The sequence below is a fragment of the Equus caballus genome, chromosome 2, assembly GCF_041296265.1.
Source record: "Equus caballus isolate H_3958 breed thoroughbred chromosome 2, TB-T2T, whole genome shotgun sequence".
Classification (NCBI taxonomy): Eukaryota; Metazoa; Chordata; class Mammalia; order Perissodactyla; family Equidae; genus Equus; species Equus caballus.
The window spans coordinates 55,128,161-55,149,208 of NC_091685.1; the positions used below are offsets into that span (position 1 = coordinate 55,128,161).

The 21,048-nt window shown below is 48.4% G+C and overlaps 1 long non-coding RNA gene across 1 annotated transcript; it reads left to right on the forward strand.

Annotated features, from left to right (window-relative positions):
• Positions 1-1,191: 1,191 nt before the first annotated feature.
• On the forward strand, positions 1,192-10,437 carry LOC111770340 (uncharacterized). Its single transcript, XR_002803531.2, has 8 exons — positions 1,192-1,358; positions 1,760-1,870; positions 4,306-4,495; positions 5,805-6,020; positions 6,957-7,033; positions 8,988-9,522; positions 9,719-9,810; positions 10,145-10,437. It is a non-coding gene; the product is annotated as an uncharacterized lncRNA (long non-coding RNA).
• The last annotated feature ends 10,611 nt before the right edge of the window (positions 10,438-21,048 follow it).

Below are 21,048 nucleotides of genomic sequence, written 5' to 3' on the forward strand. Positions count from 1 at the left end.
CTCACAAAGGCTGGGTGCCTCTGCCTCAAGGTCTCTCTGAAGCAGGGGCTATGTCTCTATTGAGGCTCAACTCAGGGAGGATTTGCTTCCAAGTTTACTCTCATGCATGTTGACAGGGTTTGTTTGGACTGAAGGTCTGAGTTCCTATCTGTCTGTTGGCCAACCATTCCCTCTGTTCTCTCCTCTGGAGCCTCTACATAGGGCAACTGAAAACATGTGCACTTGCTCCCCCTGTTCCAGAGAATTAAGAGGCAGAGAGAGAGAGAAAGATGGAAACAGGAAGAGAGAAAGAGGGAGGGGGCTGAAGAAAATGAGTAAGAAGGAAGGGCTAGGCTTTTCTTCTTAACCCTTGGTTGGGTGCCATCCCATCACCTTGGCTGCATTCTATTCAGAAGCCAGTTCCTAACCACTGTGCAGTTCCACAAGGATGTGCACAGCAAAAGACACTGAGCACCAGGAGCCATGGTGGAGGCTGCCTACAACATAGGCCGACGTGAGGCACTTGGGTCTGACTCTAAGTCAAACAGGAGACTGTGGAAGCTTTCATGCCAGTGAATAGCAATATGTTAATTTCCTCTAATTTCAACTCCCTAAAGGTGCAGACCTGGAAATGAGACCCAGAGGGGCAGTGACTTTCTCAAGTTCCCAGAGCTGGAACCCAGGCCTATCTTGAGGAATACTCCAGATGATATCCCATCACTTCTTGTCATTCTTTCATCTTTAAGTGTGTGCATCAGACACATGTGAAACCAGACGACAGGTGCTGTCACTATTGTCTCTTCTACAGCTGAGGACGTCCTGAGGGAGCTATTTCTGGCTTCGTCCCCATTATGCAGTTTGAGGGATTGAGGAAGCCCTGGGAGGCACAATGGCATTTCCAGGACACAGAACTTCTAGGAAAAAAGAGGTCTGAACTCAGCTGCATGTCCTCAAGCTGGAAGCCTGGTTCCATCTCAAGGTCCTTTGTGGGGCACTACCTGGCTATCTGTGTACAGTTCTGGAGATGACATGGGCGAGGAGGGTGAGCAGCCAAATGCCCAGAGGGGTTTTGGGTGGGTGTGATTGAAGGAAGGGGTCCAGGTAATGGAAGCTTGAGGAAGTGACCTCACTTCCTTGGTGACAGACCCCAACAGAACTTAGCACACTGGTCTCCAGGCACCCACATTCTAGACATAGCCTCCTATGGAGCTCACTTGAGTGGAGACACTCAACAGAGCAGGATGTTCTCATGTTGTCTCCCGACTTGTCGAGGCTCTGGCTTGAGGAAAGCCAAGAAGGAGAGACTTTTCAGTCACTGTAGACATTGACTTGGCCCTCACCTGCACCGCCTCTGGCCATTTGGCAGGAGGAGCCCTCAGGTAACACAGGGCAGGCCAACCGGGTTAGGCCACAACTGGGTCCCAACCCCAAACACTTTTGAGCCTCCTTGTGTGTCTGGGGGAGTGGAGTGAGGGCCGGCAGGGCAGAGCGGGGACCCACCCTGGGCAGGAGTGCTTTGCTCAGTGTTGGAAGCCTGGCAGTGTGTCATGATCGTAGCCTAGGTGGTGGCTAGCAGGATGGGAGAACGGATGCTGGGGACCAAGCTCCTCTACCCATATGTCAATCCCGAGCCCTCCAGGTGTCATCTCATTCCCTCCCTGGCTGGGTGTCTACACAGACGCTGCTATATACCAGATCTGTGCTGGGGTTTCCTCCTGTGGCCAAGTTGAGGCAGTCCCCTGAGACCTCCCGGCCCAGCTCTCAGGCACTGTCTTTGCAGAGCTGCATGCAAGAGGTGGTCGAAGAGCTGGCGGATGGCTTCGGGTACTCCATCTCCCTGGACATGGGGCAGCTGCACCGCACCACCATCAATAACCAGGGCTGCTCTGAGGTGAGAGTGGACACAGAGGGTCTTCTCACCCAGAACCCTGAGATGACCAGGGCCAGCCCAGAATCCAAACTCAAACTGACGTTCTCCTGGGACCCTAACAGGGCTGTCCCATGTGAGTGTCCCACAGTCCCATTCCCAAAGGAATCTGGACTTCCACTCCTCCCCACCAGCTGCATAGGAGGGTAGGAGGGCACTCTTTGCATCCTCCTAGGAAGATTAGAGAAAACATTGATGTCATTGTCACTTCCCACAAGGCCCTAAGTATCTTTGAATTTTGCCTTTTTTGGAACATAGAACCTAGATAAGGAGTTCTCCAAACTCCCTTTAATGGAAGAGAAATAACCATCAGCGTGGTTTTGAAGTCAAAGGGATTCTCAGAGTGTGTCACTACCTTGTACACTGTTTCCACACAGGGAGGGGTGAGGTTGCCACATAGCATTTCCGTCCAGGTCAGGGTCAGATCAAGCCTCAGGCAGTTTAGAGGGAATGTCCCTAAGCCCTCATTTTTGGCAGTTTTCAGTTCTGACCCACAGGACCTTGAGAAGTCACTTGGCATGCCTAAGCCTCTGTTCTCCTCTCTAGAGAGGGGGTGTCTGTTGAGGATTCACTGGGCTGGTGCTCTTCACAGAGCGAAGTCTATTGTTCCTCAGCGAACAAATGGCTCAATGTAGAATCCTTCACCTGACCAAAGTCACATTGTACTTTGAAAGCCCAGAACCTTGCTGAGTGTGGCAGCTCCTGTCTCTCCTGTTGCACATGTCTGAGAGGGCTAAGAGTTGCTGGGTGAGCTGCAGACCTCAATAATCCTGGTGGTGTTTGCACTGGTGGCCCTGACCCTGTGTCCCTCCTCATCCCACCCAGTGGAAGATGAGTCCATTTTCTCTGTAACTGAGGCCTGCAGGATGCGTGCCCTCCAGGCAGGCATGATGCTGGAGCTCTGAGAGTCTGTGGTCCCAGCCTTCCCTGGTAGAGTCCTCTGCAGTGTCACCACCTCCGTCTGCAGCTACTCAGCCATCAGCACATCCCACCAGGTCCTGGACCAGCTGTTTCCTAGGTGACTGCTGGCCACCTTCTCAGCATAGTGGTGACTCTGCCCACTGCCAGCTGTGTGTCTTGTCTTGGGAATGTCACCAAATCTCTCTGAGCCTGAGTTGGCTCCTCTGAAACATGGGGTGGGAGAGGATGAACTTGCTAGGGTTCTCCCAGGGATGGATGTGATCAGCCATCCAGGTGCTTCCTGGTGCCCAGCTCTGCAGAGAGGGCTGTGGGCCATGCTGTGGTTCTTGGTGGTGATTATTTCTCTGTCCCCCATGAAAAGTAGTCTTCCTCTCCCTACACTGGCTTGTGGATTTTTGAGTTTGGAAAAGCACCTGGAGAGCACTCTGTCAAGGAGTTTGAGATGCCATCCAGCTGGTCCTGGTGCTTGTCTTTGGTGTAGCCATTTAGGGATCTCTTGGGCCACAGAGGGGCCCCAGGCCCACTCAGACACCTGGGGTGGCTCTGGTTGGTGTTCATTCAACAATGTCTATGAAGGACCTACTCTCTGCAGGACTTCTGGAGATACTGTCACTGAATGAATGAAGCAGACACCCTTCCTGGGCCTCCACTCTAGTCTAAGAGTCAGACAGTCACACTTGACATCATTCGCAGGTCCCATCGACCCTACATCCCAGGCAATGTCCTCTCCCCTTTGGGACATCTGGAGGCAGCTTGCCCCATTGTGTGAGGGAAGCTGGAGCACAGGACCGCCTCCAAAAGTGAGAGGTCTTTGGGTCCAGATGGAGGGCCTACTGTCTCTAGCAAACAGGTTTGGGGGAGAGGATAGAGGCTGTGGCTGGGGCAGGCCTGGGAGTACACTGCATCTCACTCATCTTTTGATTCCCTTGGGAGGGCTAAGTTGTGGTGGCTTCCACTCCAGCAGGACCAAACTCAAAGAGAGCTGTGCATGGGCCCCAGGCCCCCTGAGAACCGGAAGGGAGACTGAGCTGAGTTGTCCCCTAGAGACCCATCCCCAGCAGAGTCCCAGCTCCTTCTGTCTCCCTTTCTCCACATCCACCCCTTGTGAGCGCCACCACCAGGTCCAGAGCAGGAGGTGCATGAGCAAGCTGCTCACAAATTTTCCTGAGTCTTCATTCCAGTGGCCCACTGCATGGAGGGCTGGGGTGGGCTGTGTCCAGACCCTTGGAGCGAAGAGTGTCAGTGTGAACAAGAGACTCCCCCAGACTCTGTGCTCAGCCTGCTGGATGAACAGGCCTGTCACTCACTGCCAGGACAGCCAGCTGGGGACCAAGGCTGGAATCAGGGCTGGGATCAGGCCCTCCTCTGGAGAGGGAGGTGCTGGCACAGGGGTGCAAATGCTAACAAGATGCCTTGGGCGGGCAGTGTTTAGGGAAAGGCCGGGTCTCTGACTCTCTGGCCCATCTGCCTCCCCCCAGTGCAATCTATTTGATGCTGGGAACCTGGCTGGACCAAGGACAAGATTGCAGGGAACCCCTGCAGTTTCCCTATTGGACCTTGATGCTGGCCACTGTTTACATCAGCTTTGGTGCTCAGTCGTGGAGGGCCATGCCTAACTTCTGCCAGGACACCTGGAGCATCTCAAGGCCATTGAGGCTGAGCAGAAAGGTGAGGGGACTTCAATCTGGGAAAACTGCCTGTGCTGGGGTCCATGGGCTAGAGTTATCTTAAAGGCAGTGGAGTCTTTCCTGTCTTTGGAAAGGCACAGGAACTGTCAGGTGTGTGGGTGAAACTTTCTCTTTATCCTGCTCCAGAGCCAGCTCCAAAGCTCCTACCACTTGCAGAGCCAGAGCCAGTGCCAGCCCCTGGGCTAGAGCCAGCTCCAGCTCCAGCCCCACCACCTGTGGTAGAGCTGGAGCCAGCAGCCCCTGCATCCGTCCCTCCAGGGCCAGAGCAAGGGCAACCATTAAAGTCAGCCCCAGTGCCAGCTCCTGCACTGGAGCCCACTGGAGGCTGTGCTCTACTGAGCCTCCCAGTTCCATCTGCACCAGTCATGAGCCTGCCGGATCCAGACCCAGAGCCCACCTGCCCCGGGTCTGTGACCACTGAGAACCAGCTGAGGGAGGAGAAGCTGAACCTCTTGGACTTCCCTCCCCAGCTGGTGGCAGAGCAGATAACGAGGATGGCTGTGATGAGCAGTGGGGCTCGTAGGGCGGGTGGGCCCTGCTGCCCTGTGCCATGAGCCGTTCACACCTGCCATTCCCTGATCCAGAATCCGATGATCTGGGTCCAAATCCATGAACCCTCCCTTACCAACACTGTGACCTGGGCAGCTTTCTTCCCCCCCGCCAAGCACTCGTTGTCCCATAGCGAACAGGGAACAGTAGAGATGGACACTCAGAGCACCTGCTGCACAGGGTCGCTGTGCCAATGAATTAGGTGGAAAAGAGTGGAAGTTGGGCAGAGTCTGGCCCTTTGGTGGGGGATGGGCACTCACTGGAGTGCTGCCAGGTCCTCAGGTGGATCCCCCATCTGCCCAGCTGGCCCAGACAGCCTCAGCACTTATCAGGCACTTGGTATGTATTGACTCCACTGGAGACACTCTAACAAAGCCTGTGGTTGTCTCTGCCTCGGGGGAATGCACATGGGAATGGGGAGTGGGACCCAAAGGGGACTGGGATGGGTGGAAGATGGCCCCTGTGGTGGGCAGGTGTGGGCTGCGTTCTGGAACTTGGAAGACATGAGACAGGGCTGGGAGCAAATGCCCCTCCCTTCCCCACAGTACTGTATCCCGGGTCATCCTGGATTGGGTGTATTCAGTGGACACAGACAAAACCCAGGGATTCCCACAAGCCTCAGGCCACATGCTCTGCTTCCTGAGCTCCAGCTCTGATCTCATGCTGCATGGGCCTACGGGGGACTGCAGGCACCGAGCAGGGGTGCAGTAGGGCTGAGTGACACTCCGAATCTTCTTCAGGAGCTCTTCAAGACGTTGGTGCCTGCCCACGGCCTCAGCTCCTTCTGGTCCCAGTGCAACAACAGGGAACATGAGTACCTGGCACCCACTGTCCATGACGCTGTGATACACAACAACACCGTGGCCAATTGCATCCCTGTCACCTGCCTTGGGGACCCAAGCATGACAGTGCAGGACAGGGCCAGGATGGTGGAGCTCTGGATCTGAGTGGCTGAGGTAAGTTGTGGCAGGCCCTGTCCAGAGGTGTGGGAATTGCCTCTTGTTTCTCAGCTCTCAGGATTCAAGCCTGTGGCCTGAGTCCTTCAACCCTCCTGCCAGGGCCACACTGACCTTGACTTGAGGTCCCAGTGGGGACAAGCTCACTTCCTTCCTTGTGTTGAGCTACAAATCCTTGTGCCTGCAAGTGTTACTCATTGGGTCCCAGGTGTCCCCTCCCTGGCTTCCCTGGGCATCTGTCTCATTCAGGACAGGAGAAGTCCATAAGGAGACAGAAGCCAGAGGCAGCAGAGCTCTAGCTCCCCCTCACAGCTCCATCTCTTCCCTTCCCCAAGAGTGCCGAGGCCTTGGAAACTCCTCTTCCCTCCACACCATCCTTTCTGCTCTGCAGAGCCCTGCCATTCACCGTCTCAAAGAGACCTGGGAACAAGTTTCCAGGTGGGTAGGCTGCTCTCCATCCAAGCACCATGAGGGTGAGGTGGACCAGGCAGCCTGCATTGGGCCGGCATGTCCCCCAAAGTCAGCTGAGACTACCTGGGAGACAACGAACACCAGGCACAGGGACTGATCTGGGTGCTTGGTCTCTGAGTCTCTCAGGGCCCTTAGGCCAGAAGTTCTGCCCAAGGGATTCATTTCCTTCAATTTCAGATCCTGCCTTGAGCCCAAGTGTTTCTTTTGCAGTAACAGAAGTCTCTATGCAGCTGAAACCAACACTGTTCCAAAGAGATCTGTTTGGGGCATATGGAAATGGAGGCCCCAGAGGACAAGAGGAAAGGCCCACTCCCCAGTCCCACAGGGACCTTAGGGCTCAGAGCACCCCAGTGAAATCCCTAATCCAGGCCCAAGGCAGTTTGGATTTTCTGGGTTCTCAAACAGAAAGGATTTGCCATTCAACCACCCCACAGTTTTTCTTCCTTTCTTTCTTTCTTTCCCCAGCCCCGAGGGAGAGTTCTCAAACCTTGAAGAAGTGGTGCAGGAGAGAGCAGTGCATGAGCAGGGAGCTGCTCCTTCAGGTAACCTGGAGGCTGGAGATCTGGCAGGAGGCTAGAAAGAGAGGGGAGGGGAACATCCTGAGGGGATGCTAGGAGGTGAGGTGCATGGCAAGGTTCGGCCCAGGCTGGGGGTCAGAGAGCCCTGTGAGGGTGAGGCAGGCAAAAGCCACTTGGCCAGGCCCCCCAAAACACCCTGCCCTCCCCCTCCCTGTCTGTTCAGCTGGGATCTGGACACACCCTGGGAGTCCAGAGGTCGGGGCCTTGGTCAGATTTGGAGCCAGGGTTAGGGTGAAGGCAGCAGGGACAGGGCCTCTGGCTGGGATGGGGAGCAGCCTCTCCTCAGTGGGTCCTTGAGCAAGTCACTGCCCCTCTGGGGGCCTCGGTATCCTCCTCTGGGAAATGAAGTGAAATGATCGGTGGTGCAGGCCTCCCAGCAGGGTGATACCATCCAAGGGAGGACAGGAATGTGAGGAGATCTGTGCTGGCTCCTCCTCAAGAAGTGAAGGGAGGGCAGTGATGACACACAGATAACCCTGAGTCCTCAGGAGACTCCTGGAAGCAGGTGACATTCTCCTCACACTTTCCAGATGAGGAAAGAAGCTCAGGGAGGTCTGGGCAGGCCCAAGGTCACACAGGAGTGAGCCTTGGAGGTGGGATTTGTCTAGAATCAGAGTACCCTGGAGATGGGAGCAGCATAGGCAGCAGGCGACTGGAGCCAGATGGCCAGGGTCTGAGGTCAGGGGCCTTGTGGGACATGTGGAGGGGAGTATGGGTGCACTGACCCTGTCCTCAGCCCCGACAGGAGGAGACCTCAGTGTTGGTGATTGCACAGAGGGGCTGCCAGGAGGCCCAGGAGATGCAGCAGCAGCGTGTGAGGGTGCCTGTGGGGGAGGGGCCTAGGAGTCAGAGGAGAGGGTGCTCCCCCTCCCAGCTGGAGGCCTCCCTCATGAGAGGGGTCTTCCTCTTCCAGTGCATCTCCTTGTGGCCACAGAGCCTAAAGTGCCTGCATTGGCAGTGAGCAGGAGGAGGCCTGGAAGGGCTGGGAGCAGGATGGATTTGGGGTGGGGAGGAGCAGGGGCCACATCCCCTGGGATGGGCCAACAGCCAGCCCTAGGACATGACTGGTGGAGTTTGGTGTTCCGGGAGGGGAGAGGAGGAGGGAATTGTGGGTGTTGGGGTGTCCCAAGGATCCTAGGCTGCTCTGTGTGGGAGCATGGGGTGGGCAGGAGGCTGGGATGAGGAGTTTCAGGAAAGGGTTCATGGGGGCACCTGAGAGTGGGAGCTCATCACCATCCCCACCCCAATGGTGGCACAGGGTGTCATCCCCTCCCTTGTGACATTCTCCAGTTCCCTGGAGCTGCTGGATGCCACAATGGAGGATTATGTGGAGGTGAGTGAGCCTGGAGGTGGGTCTGGGGACTCAGGCTCCTGAGGGTGCAGAGGAGAGAGTCCTGCCCTGAGCCCTGAGCTCTCTGCATTTGGCAAAGGTCCTCTCAGCAGAGCCTCCAGCCTCCTGTGGGAGCTGGGGCGTCAGGCCCATCTCAGCGATGAGTGATGGAGGCTCCGCATAAGCCACCGTCCAGGTTCCCTGGGCTGCTGAGGCTCAGAGCCGCCTGACTGTGTGGCCACAAGAGGTGGTGTCTGAGCTGGATTCAGCCTCTCCCTCTGGCCCTGATGATGGAGAAAGAGAATTCAGGACCCTCCTAGTCAGGAAGCACATCAGTGGCTGAGCTGTCCCTTCCTGCCTGAGGCCTCAGTCTCCCCATGTGCCATCAGAGAGGGTTGGGTTACAAGGTCTCTAGCCTCAGCTCCTCTGTACCCCTGTTCTGGAGCCCAGAGCCTGGCCCAAGTCCAAGTCCTGTTTCTGGAAGGGCCTGCCCACTGGCAACAGTGCAGCAATGGAAGAGGTGTGGATGGGGGCTAGTTCCAGGGTAAGGGGGCTGTTTCAGATGGACTTTGGCTGTCTGCCTTCCAGGGGAATGTGCTCAACTGTCGGAAATGGAATGAGGTAAGCGACTGCGGCCTCACAGTGCTGAGGGTGGAGGTGTGGAAATCAGAGAGCCCCCCATGGGCAAGAACCCCCCTGGCCCAATCCCCAGGGTCAGACCTTTATTTGCAGAGTTCGATGTACAGAGCTGGGGATCCTATGGCGTTGGTGGGTGGGGGAAGGGCTGCCATCAAAGACGCCTTACTGGAAGAGGAGCTATTTCAAGCCAAGTGTGAGAGCAGGTAAGTCCTGACTGGAATCGCAGGGAGGGAGGGTTCCCAAGTGGGCAAAGGCCCCAGACTGGCTCCTTGCCCCCTTCTTCACCCTCTCCAAAATCCCTGCAGGGTCCCCCACTCAGGCCCTGTGGGCATCCTGTGGTTGCTCTGTCCTAGCAATTCAAACTGATGGAGGAGATCGAGTTGCTCCAGGTGGCTGCAAATCTGTACACAGTGCAGCGTGACGAGCACTTTGGGGCCTGGTTCCAGGCCGTGGAGCCCTTGAGCGAGGAGGAGACGTGAGGCAGGTCAGGATTTGGGTAAGGGCAGGGCGGACTCTCTCAGCTGAGCAGCTCCAGAGCCCATGGCCATCACTCCATGGTCAGCCTTGGATCTGGTTGCGTGGCGACTGCTAGGGCCCTTGGACTCCAGCTGATGGCAGGCTCCAGGATGCACGTGTGATGTGTGGCTCCTGAGAGCTCACAGCTTTGCTCTGTCCTGTAGCTACAGCCTGTCCTGCCAACTGGAGCCCCGATACCACTGGGTCAGAAAGATTCTACTCTTCTTCAAAGGCAAGAAGAACTGCTCAGGGCAGAGTGAGTGTCCAGACCAGCAGTGGCTGAATCCATGGGCTCAGGAAACATTCAGGTCAAACGTGGGCCTGGGGAGGCAGACAGTTGGCCCTTGGACCCAGCTCTACTGCTGAGCAGTCCTGTCCTGGGCAATTCCACTCACGTTTCTGGGACTGGTTTCCTCCTCTGTGAAATGGGTGACACTAAATATCAGCCCCTGTGTCAGGGACAGATGGGGTGCTGTTGGCTGACTGAGCACTCAGCACAGGGCTGGAGCACAGAGCGCAGTGGGGGCCGGGATGGGGTGTGCACTGTGGTTCCAGGGCAGGCCGCTCAGGAAATGCCTCTCTTTCTCCAGACACCAGACCCCCAACCAAGGGCCCAGTGGTGGTGGTTAAGACCCTCCTGAGACCAGCTGAACTACAGCAGGGACACTCAGGGTGCACAGGGCCACCTCCTCAGATTCTGATGAGGATAACTTTGTGATCTGTTTCCTGGGGTCCCCTGAAGGCCACGACAGAAGGCACCACCCCCTCATCTCCCTCCCCCCTTTTCCCCAGCACCTATGTCCCTATTTGGAAGGGACATATTTTTGTTGTCAATGGTAAATGCTGAGTTTGCGTATTATATTAAATTGTTGCTTCTTTCTAATCCTGGGAGTGAAGGTGTGCATCTTTCACTCCCCACACTCACAGAAACGAAATCCAGAAAGTCACATTCCTCCTCGAATTTAGAAACCTCTCAGCATCATCAACTCAGTTTATGTGAAGAAGGGAGAAATGCCAGTCCCCTCCCTGGCTACTGAAGGACATGCCCAAGTCCCCCTCACTCAGAGGACAAGATCATTGCAGTGTGGTTCACCCTGTCCAGGAGCAGAGACGGCCCCTCCTACCTCTTGGAACTAAGAGGTTGGAGGCACTTTCTCAGGTGGAGCAACAACCACTGAGCTGGGGGTGTTTTTACAACTAGCACTTACCTGTCCCTAGCACATGTCCTGCCCAGGACAGTGGCTGCCTTCCTACATTCTGCAGGAAGAGGGAACATTTTCCCGGTTTCTCTTGCACACAGATTAGGACCTTGTTTTCTGATTCAGTCTCTGGAGTGGCTTCAGCTCTAAGTGGGGAAAATACCATCAAAAGCTCAAAACGTGCATGTGGAGAAGACAAGGCCAGAGGAAGGTCCTGTGCAGATGGACTATGGGCAGGCAGGACTCCACCTTCTTGGGTCCATTGAGGGGTTCCCTGTTCACCCTTGACCTAGATCCTCCTGGGCTTCTGGTACCTGACTCCAAATACCATTTCCTGCTTGTTTACAATCCAAGTGGAAAGCTACGTCATGCAGCTTTTAGGGCCTCGGCCAGGTTTCCCTCCATATACCTGCTACTCACTGTGAGCTAGTATTCTCAGCATCCCTGATCATCTGCATACAATTGTATCTTAGGGCAGAAATTCCCTAGCTGCCCCAGCCTTTCTGCCAGGTCCATCATGGCCACTTCTCCCAGACTGGGCCTGATGGATCCCAGGTGAGCTCTGCTTTCCCAGGGTAATAGATGATCATCCTGACCAGGAATGACCCCACAGTCTGCCTGCTGCCGAGGGTGACCTCTGGGCCTTGTGTGCTTCTCAGGCCTGTGGTCTTGGACAGTCCCAAGTTTACACAATCTGGAGTATTTGTAGTGACTTTTCCTAAAGTCATTGCTGTGCCTGAGCCCAGCAACCGTGCAGCCCCTCAGCTGGCTGTGTTCTTTTCGACAGTCTTGTATTGTGGTTCTGTCATGGGGATGTGAGCCTTTCCTGATGGGAGATTTGAAAGAGGAGGCCTAAGAAGGGTGAGATTTGGGAGTCCTGCAGGGAATACCAGCAACCTGATGATCTGTGGATATGCATGGACACAGCCTTATTAAGGGAAATGCTGAAATGCTTCCCATCTGGGTGATAAACAGACACTGCTCTGAGCCAAACTGGAGCACCAGCTCCAGAACCAGGAGCAAAAGCCTTACCACCCAGCCTTTGCAATCTCATGCCTTGGAAACAGCATGAAAGAGAAGAGAAGTGAATCGCTTGGAACTTCTGACTTATCCTCTCCTTCCTGGTGGCTACAAGCATTACTCAGACACCTGGAAGGCTGGACTCCACCAGGAAGGCCCTCTCAGCCCATCTGGAAGCTGAGAATCAATCCTGGTTCCCAGCAGCCCAGGCCCTTGCTGACGCGGCAAAGCCACCCAGGAAAGAGACTTGCCGGAGGAAGGTGGGGAAGGCTGCACTTTCCCTCCAAGGAGAAAGAGTCATGGCAGTTCCCAGGGCTAGTCCAGGGCTGGGATGAAGGCATGGGTGTCCCAAGAGTGTCTGCTCCAGGACTGGGGTGCTCCTGCGAGTCAACCCAGCATGTGGCAATATTAGTACGTCTTGTAGTTCAGCTGTGGCAGAGGAGGGGCCGTTTAGTGCATGCTTGGGCTTCCCCTGGCCAAAAGTGCAGATAGTCACCCAAAAGAGACCCATAGTTGCAGCGAGGGTCACATATCAATCTTTTGTTTTTTACACTCTCATCTCCAAAATTTGTTTTTTTTTATTTTTTCATGTTTCCTGTCTTTGAACTTTGCCTGTCGATCTTATCCCATTTTCCTCATTCCATTGAGTTGTTCGGCTCTCTGAGCTGCTTTTGAATGATTATTTTGATCTTCTACAGCACACCAAGGATGTTCCATTTTATCTTGTGTTCTCCACATTTTGGTCCATGTTAGAGCCAGTCAACTGAACAGACTGTTAGAGTTCTTTGTACCCCCTTGAAACACAACATTGAATAGAGAACCTCTGCTGAGTGGGGCCAAATCAATTCATTCCACCGAATCAACTGCATGTCCCTTCCTCCATTATCCCAAGCCCCAATAACCCACTTCTTCACAGTTGTCCTAGGTTTCCATCTGTGTGTACTAGGCAAAGGATGCAGTAATTTTGGAGTGTAGCACAATTCCTCATGGGTCCCCTTTTGTATCTCATGCTTTGGGACCTGCTAGGAGTCAAGTTCACTTCAATTGAGTCTGGTGGGTATAGGTCCTGAGGAGGATGAGCAGTGTCTTGCCAGGCAATGACCTCAGGGGACATGATGACAGGATCCTCAGGGAAAGCAGAGTTAACCTCCTCAGACAGGAGGAGAAGGGCTGCTTCCACTGACAAGGCCAACTCTGTGCCACGTGGGAGTGAGTTAAATGTTCCAGCTTAATCGGGAACTGACTGTACGTCACCATTCCAGTTTTCAGGACCCAATCACTACTAAATCAATGCCATCACTTTCACTGCTGTGTAGTTGGGGATTCAGTTTGTGTAGTAATTCAGCCACTTGCAGGAAGAGACTCTAGGTTTTCAGAAGGATCAGCTCTGAAGCTACAGGAAGTAAGAGTTTGTTTCGGGGAAGATACAGACACTTCAGGTCAGTTATGGTGGTTGAGCTGAGCTGGGAATTTGACACCCTGTGCTCATCGTTTTCTTTTCTCATTTAATCCAGTGCAATTAGGAACAGTTAGCTGATTTCATTACATTTGTTAATTTGTCAGGAATGATTAAAGTGTCAAATACATGATCACTGAGAACTTTCCCTTTTATAAACATCTGGTTAGGAGTATCCAGTGGTGACATTTTGTGTATCTCTGTTGCCACAGCCTGCCATCAACTCTCAGTGCCCTCTTTAACACTGGAAATAGAGTCTCTGGTGCCTTTCAATTTAATCAGGTTAGAGGACAAATTCCAGAAACCCCAGAATCATTTCAGAAAACACATCTTTAAGATTTTATTCCTCTAGAACCATCCTTGGAACCAAAATCTGTATTAGAGTTCTCCAGAGAAAAGAAACATATTTATTTATAACGTGAACATATACATTTGTGTATACATACGTACAGTCATGTCTCACCTAATGATGGGGACATGTTCTGGGAAATGCCTCATCAGGAAATTTTGATGTTGTGTGAACATCATAGTCTGTGCTTCCACAAACATAGATGGCACAGCCTACTATATACCTGGGCTGCAAGGTACTAATCTTATGGGACCACCATCCATCGTATATGCAGACCATAATTAGTGGAAACATCCTTATGCAATGCATGACTATATGTATGTGTATATATACACACACAGAAACACATATACACACATTTCTTTCTAGAGATTTATTCATGGAAGTATTCTTGATTATGGGGACTGGAAAGTTTGGATTATAGGGAAGACAAGTAGACTAGAATGTCTAATGCAGGATTTTTTTTTTTTTTTTGAGGAAGATTAGCCCTGAGCTAACTACTGCCAATCCTCCTCTTTTTTCTGAGGAAGACTGGCCCTGAGCTAACATCCATGCCCATTTTCCTCTACTTTATATGTGGGATGCCTACCACAGCATGGCGTGCCAAGCAGTGCCATGTCTGCGCCTGGGATCTGAATGGCAAACCCCAGGCCGCTGAGAAGTGGAATGCACGCACTTAACCGCTGTGCCACCAGGCCGACCTCTAATGCAGGATTTTAAACTGCAATCTGAGGCATAGTTGCTTCTTCACCAGGAAACATCAATTTTTCCTCTTATGGGTTTCAACTGAGTATCTGAGACCCACTCACGTTTTCAAGGGTAACATTTTCCGAAGTCAGCTGATTTCAGATGTGCTTGATTAAACAACTGGGTACTGTAACCTAGCCAAATTGACACAGAAGACTAACCATCAAGAGTTGTAAGAGTTCTTTCTATATTCTGAATATTCCACTCTTAGCAGATATGTGATTTGAAAACATTGTCTCCACTTCCATGGTGTAGTGGACTCCCTGACATTTGTTTTTTCTTTCTTTCTTTTTTTGTAATGCAAGTGCCTGGCTTAAGCTTTGATTGTGGAGGCATCCATTTCAAAGAGGTGTCCACTTCAAAGATGGCCATCCCCAATAAACACATTGTCAGCCCCAGGACCAGGTAAAGAGCCAGGTCCCCTCTCTCCACTGAGGGTTTTTCTTTTAGAGAAGCTGGTTGATTTAGATAACTGGCCATTTGGACGACTTGGTTTTCACTTTCTTTCTTTTTGTCTTGTCTCACACTTTATATTCCCACTCTTATATTTTAAATTTGCCAATAAAGAGTGAGCCCTTGAAGCCCTAGCCCCTACTCTCTGCCCCAGTAAAAGCAGAACCCCAGGCCTGTTCTCTCTTTCTCTCTCTGCCTTCAACCTTGCTGTGCGGCCTAAGGCCTGTGAGTAATAAACCTTTATTTTTTCAAGTTTTCCTGAGAGTTATTGCTGAAGGGCATCTTGCAAATAAGAATCCCAAGGGCCAGTCCACCCACAACACTGGTTATTGATAGGCTTAGACTTACACAAAACAGCTCGTGGTTAAGTTTTAGGAGTTCTGTACATACTCTAAGTACAAGGTCTTTATCAGACAGAGGATTTGCAAATCTTTTTCCCAGGTTTTGATGTGTCTTTTCATTCTCTATATAGTACCTTTCAAAGAGCAGAAGCTCGTAATATTGATAAATTCTAATTTATTCATTCCTTCTTTTGTGGATTGTGCTTTTGAGGTCATATCTAGGACCTAATCCAAAATCATAAGGAATTTCTCCTTTGTTTTCTTGTAGAAGTTTTAGAGTTTACATCTAGACCTATGGTCCATTTTGAGTTCACTTTTTTCTATAGTTCAAGGCATGGATTGAAGTCCATGTTTTTGCACATGGATGTGTAATGGTTCCAGCACCATTTGGTCAAACAACTATCTTTTCTCCATTGACTTGCCTTTGCAACTTTTTTGAAAAGCAATGTTCTGTATATGTCTGGCCTATTTCTCTCTATATGTGATGTAAATATCTCACTGCCTTTAAAATTGTCTTTATAATAATTTGAAATCTAGTGATGTTAGTCCTCCAACTTTGTTTTTCTTCAAAGTTGTGATGGCTGTTTTAGGTGCTTTGCATTTCAATATAAATTATGAACAAGTTTTTCAATTTCTACCAGAAAAAGCCTGCCAGGATTTTGATTGAGGATACCTGGAATCTGTAGATCAATTTGTGGAGAAATGACATATTAAAAATATTCAGCCTTCCAACCCATGAGCAAGACTATATATATATATATATTTAAATTTTGGGGGTAATGTTTTGCATTTCTCCATATACAAGTTTTTCTTAGAGTCATCCTTAAGTATTTCATACTTTTTGATATATTGTAAAGGATATTTTTATTACAGTTTTTGATTACTCATTGCTAGTATATGGAAATAGGACATGTTCAGAACCTTCAGATTAAAGGAAAGTCATGTTAGGAGAGAGTATAAAGCCGAACTTGGTGACAGCTTTCATAAAAATCTATTTTTAGAGTTGCATGGAGCTAACAGAGAACAAGTCTGTGTTTGACCCATAAACTGCGTTAACAACATTAAAAATCCATGGCTCCATCTTCAAAGCATCAATGAAAATAATCCATGACCAATCTATTAGGGAAAATTAGAGTGAGTTTATTATGAGCCAGATCTGAGGGCTAGTTTTACCCAGGGTCTTCTTTCCCCAAAGAAGGAAGGGAACCAAAGAAGTGGGGTGTACAGAGTGGTTGTATACTGTCAAAGAGCATATATCACATTTGACTGAAATGTCTCTTTTACAATAGTCACATGATTGCTCTGCCAGCACAGTGATTAATAATGGACACAGCAGCTAGCAGGTCTGCTGTCTCGGTGGACACAGCAGGTGGCCCATCTGCTGTCTTGAGCTGGGTGGTCACAGGTGGGCACAGCAATCAGTTCCTAGCCTAGGGAGAGATGTTTATCCTTAAGGAAATGCCAATGTAGGGGAAGTTGCATCTTTATCTTAAGGCCATTTGTTCTTGTCTTTGGGACATAGCAAATGCTTAAAGCAGATGTACAATGCAAGCCACATCAGGCCCTTCTGGGAAACAAGGTCAGGCTGAATTAGGGGTACACCAAATGGCTTCCTCACATGCTCCCATATATCCTACTGTTTGCCATTTGTTTATCAGAAGTATTTTTATAGAGCAAGAAGATTGTATAAGCAAAAATGGGCAACTTTTCAAAGTGGAGGAAGAGCTCTAGACACAAAATAGGAAAACGATGCATGTGCTTGAAGCCAGCTTGCTGCATTATGCCCCAGAGCCCAGAAACCAGCCCTGCCTGGTGGGTTTGTGACCCTCCCAATACAGCTTCAGGCCTTGCTGTGCCATTTTCTTAGTTAAGCACATACACATACACCTACACACATGCATACACAAGTGCACTCACACACACACGTACACACACAGAGGGAAAATAATGTTCGTAGAGCCATGCCTGCAGAACTTCCCCAGAGGAGCAAGATCAATGTTTCTTCCCTTTATTTCTTACTTTTGAGAAGTCCAGACTCCTCTCTTCCAGCAAAAAGGTAAAGTGAACCCAAATGCCAACCAGTATCTACTTTCTGTCCTGTTTCTTAGAAAATGACCAAATTAAATGAGGAAATTTGGAAATCACTTTTGCAAATGTATGGGGAACTTTCTCTAGAGTCTGATTTTCTATTAAACTCTCCCCACTTGTGTAGGTGATGTGGCGGTGTAACCAAACATCCACTTGCTCCACCGACAGACCTCAGTTGGTGGAGGGTTTTGAAGCTGGAAGGGACCTAGATAGTCATCTACTCCGGGAGTCAAAAGCCAAATTTAGCTTCAGAGACTTTTTTTTAAATTGTTGTCATAATATTTTATAACATTGTGAAATTTCAGTTGTACATTATTATTTGTCAGACAGCATATAAATGTTCTCCTTCACCCCTTGCGCACACCCTCCAAACTGCTTTCCCCTGGTATCCACTAAACTGTTCTCTTTGTGTGTTTGTTTCTCTTCCACATATGACTGAAATCATGCAGTGTTTGTCTATCTCTGCCTGGCTTATTTTGCTTAACCTAATACCCTCAAGGTCCATCCATGTGGTTAAAAATGGGACAATTGTGTCTTTTCTAAATTGCTGAGTAGTATTCCATTGTATATATATGCCACTTCTTCTTTATCCAATCATCAGTCGATGGGCACTTGGGTTGCTTGTACATCATGGCTATTGTGAATAATGCTGCAATGAACAGAGGGGTGCATAAATCTCTTTGAATGACTGATCTCAAGTTGTTTGGATAAATACCCAGTAGTGGGATAGCTGGGTTATATGCTATTTCTATTTTTAATGTTTTGAGAAACCTACCTACTGTTTTCCATAGTGGCTGCACCAGTTTGTATTCCCACTAGGAATGTATGAGGGTTCCTTTTTCTCCACATCCTCTCCAACATTTGCTGTTATTTTTGTCTTGGTGGTTATAGTCATTCTAATGAGCGTAAGATGATATCTAAGTGTAGTTTTGATTTGCATTCTCTGATGATTAGTGATGTTAAACATCTTTTCATGTGCCTATTGGCCATCTGTATGTCTTTGTTGGAAAAATGTCTGTTCATATCTTCTGTCGTTTCTTGATTTTTTTTTGGTTTTTTTTTTAGTTTCTTTGTGTGAGTTCTTTATATATTACGGAGATTAACCTCTTGTCAGATATATGGTTTGCAAATATTTTCTCCCAGTTGGTGGGGTTTTTTTCCATTTTGATCCTGGTTTCCTTTGCCTTCCAGAAGCTCTTTAGTCTGCTGAAGTCCCACTTGTTTATTTTTTAGTTTGTTTCCCAAGTCCAAGTAGACACAGTATTCAAAAAGATCCTTTTAAGTCTGATGTCAAAGAGTGTACTGCCTATATTTTCTTCCAGAAGTTTTATGGTTCAGGTCTTACCTTCAAGTCTTTGGTCCATTTTGAGTCTCTTTTTGTGCATGGGGAAAGATAATGGCCTACTTTCATTCTTTTGCATGTGGCTGTCTAGTTTTCCCAGTACCATTTATTGAAGAGGCTTTCCTTTCTCCATTGGATGTCCTCGGCTTCTTTGTTGAAGATTAGCTGTCCGCAGGTGAGTGGTTTTATTTCTGGGCTTTCAATTCTGTTCTATTGATCTGTGTGTCTGTTTTTGTACCAGTACCATGCTGTTTTGATTACCATAGCTTTGTAATATATTTTTAAGTCAGGGATTGCAATGCTACCAGCTTTCTTCTTGTTTATCAGTATTTCTTTGGCTATTTGGGGTCTTTTGTTGCCCCATATGAATTTTAAGATTCCTTGTCCCATTTCTATGAAGAACGTCATTGGGATTTTGATTGAGATTGCATTGATTCTGTAGCTGGCTTTAGGTAGTATGGACATTGTAACTATGTGTGTTTTTCCAATCTATGTGCATGGAATGTCTTTCCATTTCTGTATGTTATTATAGATTTATTTTGGTAATGTTTTCTAGTTTTCTTTGTATAGGTCTTTCACCTCCTTGGTTAAATTTATTCCTAGATATTTTATTCTTCTTGTTGTGATTGTAAATGGGATTATATTCTTGGGTTCTTGTTCTGTTTGTTATTGGAGTTTAGAAATGCCACTGAGTTTTGCAAGGTGACATTGTACCCTGCAACTTTGCTGTAGTTGTTGATTATTTCTAATAGCTTTCTGGTGGATTCTTTAGGATTTTCTATACATAAAATCATGTCATCTGCAAACAGCAAGAGTTTCACTTCTTCATTACCTATTTGGATTCCTTTGATTTCTTTTTCTTGTCTAATTTCTCTGGCCAAAACCTCCAGTACTATGTTGAATAAGAGTGGTGAGAATGGTCACCCTTGTCTTTTCCTGTTCTCAGAGGGACGGCTTTCACCTTTTCTCCATTGAGTATGATGTTGGCTGGGTTTGTCGTATATGGCCTTTATCATGTTGAGATATTTTCCTTTTATATCCATTTTATTGAAAGTTTTTTTATCATCAATAGATATCTGATCTTGTCAAGTGCTTTCTCTTTGTCTATTGAGATTATCATGTGGTTTTTATTCCTCATTTTGTTAATGTGGTACACATTATTGATCAATAATGGTGATTGATTTGTGGATGTTGAGCCATCCCTGTGTCCCTGGTATGCATCCCACTTGATCATGGTGTATGATCTTTTTAATGTACTGCCATATTTGGTTTGCCAATATTTTGTTGAAAATTTTTGTATCTATGTTCATCAGCAATATTGGCCTGTAATTTTCCTTCTTTGTGTTGTCCTTGTCTGACTTTGGTATCAGAGTGATGTTGGCCTTGTAGAATGTGGTAGGAAGTGTTCTGTCTTCCTCAATTTTTTGGAATAGATTGAAGATAGATAATAAATTTTCTTTGAATGTTTGGTCGAATTCTCCAGAGGGGCCATCTGGTCCTGGACCTTTATTTTTTGGGAAGTTTTTGATTACTGTTTCAATCTCTTTATTTGTCATTGGCCTATTCATATTCTGTCTTTCCTCTTGATTGAGTTTTGGGGGTTTTAAGAGTCTAAGGATTTATCCATTTCTTCTAGATTGTCCAGTTTGCTGGCATACAGTTTTTCATAATATTCTCTTATAGTATTTTGTATTTCCATGGTATACATTTTAATTTCTCCTCTTTCATTTCTAAGCTTATTTATTTGTGTCTTCTCTCTCTTTTTTCCTAGTGAGTCTGGCTGAAGGTTTTCAATTTTATCTTCTCAAAGAACCAGTTCCTTGTTTCATTGATCCTTTCTATATTCTTTTTTGGTTCAGTTTCATTTATTTTTGCTCTAATTTTTATTATTTCCCTCCTTCTGCTGAGTTGGGGCTTTGTTGGTTCTTTTTATAATTCTGTTTGGTGTAGTTTAAGTTGGCTTATTTGAGCTTTTCTTGTTTGTTAACATGGGCCTGTGTTGCTATAAACTTCTGTCTTAGGATTGATTTTACTGCATCCCATATGAGTTGGTATGGTGTGTTTTTGTTCTCATTTCCTCCACACTTTTTTTTATTTCTACTTTTATTTATTTGATATTAATTGGTTATTCAGTAGCATCTTGTTTAGTCTTTGCATTTTTGTTCCTTTCTCAGCTTTTTTCTTGTAGTTGATTTCTAGTTTCATAGCATTATGGTCAGAAAAGATACTAGATATGATTTCTGTCTTCTTAAATTTATTGAGGTTTGCCTTTTTTCCCAATATTTGGTCTATCCTTGAGAATGTCCCATGCACACTTGAGAAAAATATATATTCTGCTGTTTTTGGATGGAGTGTTCTATATATATCTATTAAGTCCATCTGGCCTGGTTTTTCATTGAATTCCACTATTTCCTTATTGACCTTCTGTCTTTATGATCTATCTATTGATGTAAGTGGATTGTTGAGGTCCCCTACTATTATGCTGTTGTGATTAATAGG